Raw genomic sequence first — 9,998 nt, 5'->3', positions numbered from 1 at the left:
CGCATGTGGAATTTTCTGGAGAATAAAGGCTCTTGTATGTACATGCGTGTAATTGGATTTCCTTTGAGGGGCATTTCGTGGGCAGAACACATCACAGTCATGTGAAGGATCCCCATTACAGAGCCAGTCAGAGCTTTGAAGGAACTGACGAAAGGGCTTATGGAACCCAGAGGACTGTCACTACTGTAGCCCATCTCTTCTAAAACATCAATCTGGATTTTCTGCAATTTGCGAACTGAGAGCATTAACCTTTTATTGTCCTCCAAAACTTTGATTTCCAGAGGAGGAGACTGGAGATCATATACAGTCAATGTGAGCAGTGTGATTCCATCAAGTTGATGCTTATTGCATAAGATATCCACATATTCAAAAAAGCCTTCATCTTTCAGCCAAACAGCTACATGCTTGGTAGTCCAGCGTAGAATGCACAGTTGATTAGACCCTGCCATTTCCTTTTCCACTGACTCCGTAGGCGGAGTCTGCTCCTAGGATCCATCAAGGAGTCATCTCCATCGAACTCGCCTCGGACTTCACTGCAGCAAATACTTCAAGTCTTCCCCAGTTTCAGCAGGCAAGGTTATATCATATGCATACTGCAGGTTGTTGATAAGTCTTCCTCCAATCCGGGTGCCACATTTTCCTCATAAAGTCCAGCCTCCCAAATTATCTGTTCTGCATATAGATTGAAAAGCCATGAAGATAGTATGCATCCCTGAGGTCACCTTTTCTGATTTTAAATCATGCAGTGTTTCCTTGCTCAGTTTTGAGACTGCTTCTTGGTCCAAATATAGATTTCACATAAGCATATGTTCTGCCCATGAAATACCCCTCAAAGGAGATCCAATCACATGTCTGAAAATTTCAAGAGCGTTTATTAATTCCACATTTGGAGACTTTCTCCCTCTGTGAGATGGTGGCAAGTGAAAAAGCCCCGAGTCCCCCCTCCCAATTGCTTTTATAGTTCTTTGGGGTGCCCTGTCCGGGCAGGGGGATTCAGATCATGGTTGGTGAGTTGGGGGATCAGTCATGTGGGTCTGCTTTTGACGGGCTGGCTATTTTGCCCGCCTTTACTCCTTCTGTGTCACGTAGACACTAGTTAATTCTTTACTTTGCAAGGACAGACAAGACTTTACCCAGGGCATTTGTGTTTGCCTTAAGCTAAGAATTTTTATGGCCCGCTTCTGCTTCTGACATTAATGGGGGTTTATAAAAAATGGGGGTTTTGCTGCCCCTTCACATAATCAAGTGTTTTGTGATTTCCATTCTTTTTAAGGTTAACCAAAATTTTTTGTGATTCGCACAGTGAAAGGCTTTTGCATACTCAATGAAACACAGATAGATATCCCTCTAGTACTGTCTGCTTTCAGCTAAGATTCATTTAATATTGCCTATAATGTTTCTAGTGCCACAGACTCTCACTAACCCTGCATGTGCATCTGGCAGTTCTCTGTTGATGTGCTGCTCTGATTGTTTATGGATAATCTTCAGCAGGGTCTTGCTTGTATGAGATATTAATGAAATTGTTTGATAATTTCCACACTTTGTCAGATCACTTTAAAAAAAATGGGTATAAATATGGATCTCTTCCAGTCAGTTGACTAGGTAGTTGTCCTCCAAATTTCTTGGCAAACCTGGTTAGTGTGTCCAGAGCTGCATTTGTTTGTTGAAATGTATCAGTTGGCATGCCATCAATTCCTGGGGTTTTGGTTACGGCCAATTCCTTCAGAGCAGCTTGAACTTTCTCCTTCATCACCATTTCCTCTTGATCATATGCTGTTTTATAAAATTCTTGAGTGTCAGCCCATTCTTTTGGATACGATGATTTATGTACTCCTTTCATCTTACTGTGTTGCTTCCTGGGTCATTCAACATTCTGACCATCACATCCTTAATTATTGCAACTTGAGACTTGAATTTGTTCTTCAGTTCTTTCTGCTTAAGAAATGCTGAGCATGTTTGTCCCTTTTGATTTTCTGACTCCAGTTCTTTGAACATTTCATTATAGTACTTTGCTTTATCTTCCCAAGCTACCTTTTGAAATCTCCTCTTTAGCTCCTTAACTTCTTGATTTTTTTCCCCTTCTACGTTGGCTTCTCAGTACTCTAGTGCAATATTCAGAGTCACTTCTGATATTCATCTTGGGTTTTTTCCCTTCTTCATCTCTCTTTGTAATGACCTTTTGCATCCTTCATGCACTCCCCATGTAAAGGTACACAGTTTGAATCCATCAGGAGAAAATTGGTTAGTCTCCTCTGGCACAATGTACTGCCAGTAACAAACTGCTAGAGGGTCAGCTCTGAGACCACAGGATGGAATTATGACTCTATTGTAAACAAAAACATTTGACATCATACTGGAATTGTGGGAGGCACTAGTGGTTAAGAAAATAACTAAAAGGAAATAGATAAATCTCTTATTAGTCATAAATATGATTGTTGACATTGAAAATTCCAAATATTCTACAGTCAAATATTAAAAATTGAATGAGAGTTCCACTAACTAGTTGTTCTGATAAATACACTGAATTAATTTTACTTATAAACTTCAATTTTTGTCCCATCTCCCCAGCAATTTTTAGGAAAAGTATTTTTAAATAGAAATAATTTATAATTGCAACAAAATATGAGATGTTCATATAGGCATAAATCAATGAAAATACATATACAACTTTTAATCATGAATTTTTCAAATTTTGCTGAGAGCTAAATAATTGAATAGATAAAAGACATAAGTTATTCTGGTTTTATGACTAGAGAAATTGATCTTGTTATACTTTCTGTGATCATAGTAAATATTTGTATTTTTTCAGATAAGTATCGATTTCATATAGATTTTAACTTTATTTGTATAGTTATAGTCTCTTGACTCTTAAACTTTCCTCACCATTGATTACTCTTTACATCTTTAATTTCATAAGGAAGCCTGTTAGTACTTTACATGCTAAACTGCAAACAAAACTTGGGGCAGTTCAAATGCATCAGGTCCTCTAGGGGAGAGAGATGGAGGGTCACTATGAATGATAATTAATTCATATTGCAGTGGGTTAGTTTTATTTTATATTCCACATTTTGAAAAGACAAGAAAGTAGCAATAAGAATGAAATAATTACCACTGCATAATGATAATCAACCTTAACATATTAGGACATTGTTGTTGTTGGGGTTTTTTTTTAAGGGGCCATTGAGTCAAGTCTGACTCATAGTGACCCTATCCTCTGTCATCCTTACCATCTCTGACATACTCAAGTCCACTGCAGCAGTCTCTGTGTCAATTTATCTGGGGCTCTTTTGTTGAACCTCCATATTTCCAATCACGATGTATCACTCCAAGAAATAGCCTCTCCTAACAATGTCTCAAAGCATTGTCATTTTTGCCATCAAGAAGCATTCCAGCTGCACTTTCCCTGAAAAGTGCATTTTAGTAGCTTGCCATTCTTGATGTAAGCCTTCTTTATTCAGTGCATCTTGCATAGTCACAAACTTGACTTCGGTGAGAGGTACCAAAAGGGAATTTGTGATCTGTCATGAAAACTAGAAGCCATGTTTCTTGTTATCTTAGTTTTCTCCAACTGCACACTGTATTCTCTGGCCTTCTCAAGAGCATAGGAAAATAGACTTCAAATTAGTAATAAACCTGACATTTCAAAAGGTACTGATATGAGAAATTTGTTCTACAACATTCCACATTAAATTACATTCTCTACGTAAATTGCCTGATTTTATCACAGTATTTTTCAAAATTTCATCTTATTCCATCCAATGAAATGCTAAGATATCTTTTGGACTCGAGCAATCCTCAGTAGATCATGCTGTGTCATCCACAGATAAGGCTCACACTAAGCTTTTCCCGTACTGGTGTTTGTGAAGGGAATTGAAGAGGAACGGTGAATAAATTTAAATCATTCAGAGAAGCAATTATTTACTGATGAAATGAAATACTGAGGACAGATATTCTTTTTAAAGAGGAAGCAAACATGAAATTGAAGGATGAATTCTTATAAGAAAATGTGAAAAAGCACTTTGTTCTACGGTCATAAAAATAGAAATCATTCTACTAAAAGGACAGAAAGTCTCAGAAATTAAAGTCATCAGAAGATAAAGTGGTGAATATTCCAAAAGAAATGTTTTATTCCAACGATCATACACATTGGGTTACTTAACATCTACATGAACGTGGAAGCAAAACCTGCCTAGTACAAACAGCTTTCAGATTAAAGAAAGTTAAGTATGAATGTTATTCTACAAAGCAAAAGAAAAAATGTCTTTGTTTACAACTCATACTCATTGCTGTCGAGTCAGAAACAATTCATAGCTGACATTCCAGTTGTTTTTCAGGAGGCTGTGAATTGAATGGGAGAAAATAGCCCACATTTCTTCTGTGGATGGTCTGTGGATTTGAAGTGTCAGAGAGGAAATACCTTTGGGTTAGCAGCACAACTCCCTCTGGACTATGCCACTAGGGCTCCCTACTGGAAACAGGTCATCATTGTTGACCTAATTTCTGTATGTCCTATCTTAAAGCACTGCTTTAAGAATTGTTCCAGATCTCTCATGTAAGAATGAAATACTGTCTATGGAATAGTATTGACACGATGGAAAAGTCTGCTGTGAGGTGTCTCTCCAAAGTACTGAAGAGTAACGGTGTCTCTCTGGAGACTAAGGTGCATCTGATACAGGCCATGGTCTTTGCAATCACTTTTTATGCATCAGAGAGTTGGATAATGACTAGGGAGGATGGAAGGATAATTGATGCCTTTTGAGCTGGGGTGCTGGAGAAGAGTATTGAGTGTATCATGGACTGCTAAGAAAACAAACAGATTCATCCTGGAGAGGGTTAAACCAGGCTGCTCCTTGGAGGCAAGGATTCTGAGACTTGGTCTGACATACTTTGGACATGTTGTAAGGAGGGACTGGTCCTTGGAGAGGGACATCATGCTTGGTAGGGTGGAGGGACGGCGCAGGAGGGGAAGGCTCTCTATGAGGTGGATTGATTCAGTGACTGGGGTAATCGGGATGGGTGTATCAGAGACAGTGTGCTTGGCACAGGACAGAGCAGAGTTTAAGACTGTTGTGCATAGGGTCGCTATGAGTTGCAAATGACTCGATGGCACATAACAGCAACAACAACAAAAAATCCAATAGGAAGTAGACATTATCATCACCAGCTTACACATAAAAACTTGATGCCTCAATTGACAATATATCTTGCTTCAAGTCACATAGCAAGTCTCTGATGAAACAAAGATCCAAACACACGTCTGTCTTACTGTAAAGCCTGTGTTCCTAACCACTATCCAGCTCTGGTTTTTAATATCACACAACCTGATAAACCCAGTCAAAAACCCCAGACTGGGGAAATAGCAAGAATGTACATCTTTCATAGATGTTGTTGTGGTTAGTTGCTGTCAAATTGATACCCACGTCATGACGACCCACTTACCATGGGAAGAAATGCTTCCCAAGCCTGTGTCATCCACATGATTAGTTGTGAATGTGACCATAATGAGATTCATAGTGTTTTTATTGGCTGATTGAAAGTAGATCAATAGACTATTCTTTCTAGCTTATCATGGACTGGAAGCACCACTGAAACCTGTTCAGCATCAGAACAACATGCAGTTGTCTGCTGAGGGACAGGCAGAAGCTACACAGGTCAATAGCAGGTCTACATGGAGGGGTAGAATCTCCTGTTAAACCTCCAGTATTCTCTCTCTTACAGATGAGCAGGTTTAACACCAGACTATATATTTCAAAGTCAGACACAGAGTTTGAATGATGTAGATACCTATTGTTGTTGTTGTTATGTGTTGTCAAGTTGCTTGTGCTGTTGTTAGGTTCTTTCAAGTTGACTAACTTCTAACAGTCCTATGAACAACAGATCTGAACCTCGGCCTTTCTTGTGCCATCTTCATAAGCTCTGATACACTCTAGTTCATTGTTATAATCACTGTCAAGATTTATCTAGTGCTAACTCTTCCTCTTTCTCTAACTTTTCCCAGGATAATTGTTTTTTTTCAAAGGACTAGCCCCTTATTACAACATGCACAAACTATGTGAGACCAAATTTTGCCTCTAAGGAGCACTGTTGGCTACACTTCCTCCAAGAAAGATATGTTTGTTCTTTCAGCAGTCCAGGCTAGATAAAGGGTCTTTGTGGTAACATTTGAATCCCTAGAATCTGCTGTGTGAAGGACTCATATTAACACCTTTGACATTCCAGTAGTAAGAGTTTAAATAGTTCTTTACCCTTATTTTTTTCCTGAGTTGAGTTTCTGTCCTCTCTGAGGTAAAGAGGATCGCTGAAGTTCCACTTAAAATACGCCCGTTTATATTTCACAGAACAGTTAATAATCTTTTCTATTTCTACAGTGTGTGTGCACGTGCATGCATTCTCTTAGCTCTTTCTGCAGTCACGACCCAATAGTCCCTTTAGCAACAGAGAATAATGTGGACAATGGCTCACAATCTTGGTGCTGTTTTAATGAGTCTCTTGAGCTAACAGGTGCTATTTTATTTGTATGTTTGAAAACACAAAAGAAATATCATAATTTTTTAACAATTGGTTAATGTCCCAAACGTCTTGCCACCTGGATACCAAACATTAAACTCTGAAATACAAGTGCATTCCAGCCAATTCAATAAGAACACATTTGACCCTGTCCTGGTCATTCATCAGAACATACACTTCAAGTCTCTCACGTTGCTGGGATAATACTTCATATTCACTAATTCCAGAACACCAAGGTGTTCCGTATTTCTCTGTAATATCCTTCTGAGGAATTAAACATCCATATACAGCGTGCTGTTTTCTAATCAATCAATGCTTCAACAGGGTGAATGTTCTATTAGTTCAACTTAAATTGGTTTAACATGTTTATGGAAAATCCATTATAGGATTTTTTCTGTTTTACTTATAAATATTATTCTAATACCTTTATAAAAAGATACTAGTACAACAAACACTCAAAATGGGTACTCTGGTGTCCTAGTGGGTTGCACTGCGAACCAAAGGCAAGTGGTTTGAATCCACAAACTGTTCCACAGAAGAAAGATGGACAATCTTGTCCCATGTGATTTACAGCATCCGAAAAACCACTAGAGGGTCAGCCATGAGTCAGTTCCAATGCAAGGGCAGTGAGAAGTAGTAATAACAATAATAAAGAGCTCTGGTAACCTAGTGGAAAGAAGCTTCACTGCAATCCCAAAGAAACGTGGTTAGAAGCCACCAGCTGCTCTGTGGGAGATGGATGGGCAATCTCCTCCCTTGTGATTAACTGCCTCTGAAAACCCACTAGAGTGCAAGCTATGGATAGGTTCTGACTCAACAGTACACAACAACAACAATCTATCTCTTTTATAGGCTTTCTGAGGTATTGCAAGAGAGATACTGTGAAAATTATCTCTATGAAACAGAGACATTATTTCTGTGGAATTATATTTTATCACTGTGAGGAGAGAATATCATTTCACTATGCATTGAGACATTCTACATCCTTGCTAAAGTGTAAGGTTGTCAGCTTGAAGACAAAGGTACAACTGATGTTGCAAGCCATGATGTTTTCATCGGCTTCTTATCTGAAAGTTGGATAACAGATAAGGATGATGGCAGTAGAAGTGGTGTCTTTGAAATGTGGTGTTGGCAAAAAGTTGGTCTTTGTGGTAACATTTGAATCCCTAGCATCAGCTGTGTGAGGGACTCATGTTAATGCCTTTGACATTCCAGTAAAAAGAGTTTAAATAACTCTTTACCCTTATTTTTTCCTGAGTTGAGTGTAACAAGCATCTTTCTTAGAGGGAAAGAGGGAATATCCTTTGAGTTAGCAGAGCAACACTATGGTCTAAGCTAACAGAATTTGAAAATTATTTAGTCATTGTAGCTAATGTGCTTTCAAATTACTTGAACAAGTTCAAAGTAATTGTGATAAAAAGCTTTGTCCAGGTCATTTTCAAAGAATCAAGTGGAGAACAATAAAGATAAAATTAAAAGTCAAGTATAAAGGCATGTGGAACTCAGGCAATAGACAGAAATTGTTCTGGGAAAACCCTTAACCCTTTATGTGCACCAAGTTACAATTCACAGAAATTCATAGAAGTATCTTCCACCCTTTACAGAGTTAGTTAAATAGATTAATTTTGTCCAAGTGGAAGAAATTTGAAACAGCAGAGTTTTACATTTGATGTGTAAGACGGAATAATTTCATAAATGTTTTTAAAAAACACATCCTTGTTAACTTCCTAAGTTTATTTAAAGAAACCAAAAATAACAAAAGTTCACTTCTCTGATAAATGAGAAAGATTTGCCTTTATTGATCATCTATATTTTTCTAGAACTCTGGGGTTATAGACATCTACATAAATAAAAAAAATAAAACCTATATTAAACAGTTTCACCAGATGTACCCCTAGCTGCCCATGGACAGTCCCATTTCCTTAAATGTCTAAACTGAAGAGGTTTTGAACTTTTCAAAGATTAGAAGGTATATAAATAGCAAGGCTATAGAAGGGAAATTGGAAAGTTGAAGGTAGTAACTATGAAATATATGTCATTGGCTTGATCTATGAGCATATTTTAAAACAATAAATATCACGCTGGTGGTTTGCAGTTGTGTGCATATAGCACTGCAAAGAAGGAAGGCAATCATTCACAGCAGTCTAGGAGAAAGCAAATCATAAGGCAGGAGACGGAAATTTAAAATTAGAAACGGCCAATTTCTACTCTCTCTCTCTTTCTCTCTCTCTCTCTTTATCTCATGCACACATACAAAGAGAGCCAGAAATGCTCTCTTCAGTGATTCTGAGTTCAGTCACTTAAGACACCAAGTCCAAAACCTCACACTGAACATGAACTGTGAATGGGAATTAACATTGCTCTGTAGAGCTTGAAAATATGTTTTCTTTTCCACTTCCCTATTCCCACCAACCTTCCAATTCTTTTCCACACTAAGAATAAAAAAAAAAGACATTAAGCAAGTGAAAATGGCTAGGAATAAATCAATTTCGTGTAAGTTACCTGTGATACAAGTAATGTTTTGAAGAAACAATTTCATGAGAAATTTAATAAGTAAAAATCCCAGTGAGCAAGCTAGAAAATGTTTTCAAAAAATCAGCTTTGAATTTTTAAAGCCCTCATACTTAATAATAATTAACATGAACTTTTTATGTATTGATGTGTTAAATGAGTTTTCCTAAGGAAGGGAAAGTGACTCATTACCTCAAGCAACAATTCTGGCAATCACTTTGAAAAGTAAGCATTATTTTTCTATTACTCTTTTTATAAAATTTTCATTTTTATGTGCTTGTATTTTGGAGAACAGGGAACTCTGGTGGCCTGGTGGTAAGAAGGTGCACTGCAATTCCACATAGTTTGCAGCTCTAATCCCCCAGCTGCTCCCTAGGAGAAGGATGGGCAATCTCCTCCCACGCTATCTACTTCCTCTCTTCTTCAGAAGCACAACTCAAAGATATTCAATCTTCTTTCATCCTCATTCATTGTCCTGTTCTTAAATGCATAGCAAGCAATTGAGAAAACCAGGGTTTTTATCAGGCAAACTTTAGATATCATTGCTCTTTCACACTCAGAGAAGGTCCTTGACAGCAGATTTTTCTCAGTGCAATTCATCTTTTGATTTCCTGACTGCTGGTGCCAAGGGTGTTAATTGAGGATCTGAGCAAGATGAAATCATTAACAATCTCAGTCTTTTCTCCATGTATCAAAATGCTGCCCATTGGACCGGTTGTGAGGATATTTGGGGTTTGGTTGTTTTTTGGTTTGGTGTTTTTTGTTTTTTTTTTTGTATTGAACTAGAATTGCTATAATCAAGGATGCTTTGGGCAGAATATTAAATGGTCCAGGAAGTATTAAAAGAAGATGGGAGGAATATGCTGAGTCATTGTATAGAAAGGAATTGGCAGATACAGAATTTCATGAAATAACATATGAGCAAGAGCCTATGGTGATGAAGGAAGAAGTTCAAGCTGCTTTGAAGGAAATAGCAAAAA

General features: G+C 37.7%; 1 pseudogene; it reads right to left on the bottom strand.

Annotated features, from left to right (window-relative positions):
• Positions 1 to 461, bottom strand: part of LOC102855608 — a 2,353-nt pseudogene extending 1,892 nt beyond the window's left edge.
• Between the last annotated feature and the right edge of the window lie 9,537 nt (positions 462 to 9,998).

Source organism: Elephantulus edwardii, unplaced genomic scaffold (genome assembly GCF_000299155.1).
Source record: "Elephantulus edwardii isolate Elephantulus edwardi_28Jun2011 unplaced genomic scaffold, EleEdw1.0 scaffold00056, whole genome shotgun sequence".
Classification (NCBI taxonomy): domain Eukaryota; kingdom Metazoa; phylum Chordata; class Mammalia; order Macroscelidea; family Macroscelididae; genus Elephantulus; species Elephantulus edwardii.
The sequence above is the reverse complement of the archived record's forward strand: the minus strand, read 5'-3'. Positions and strand labels throughout refer to the sequence as shown.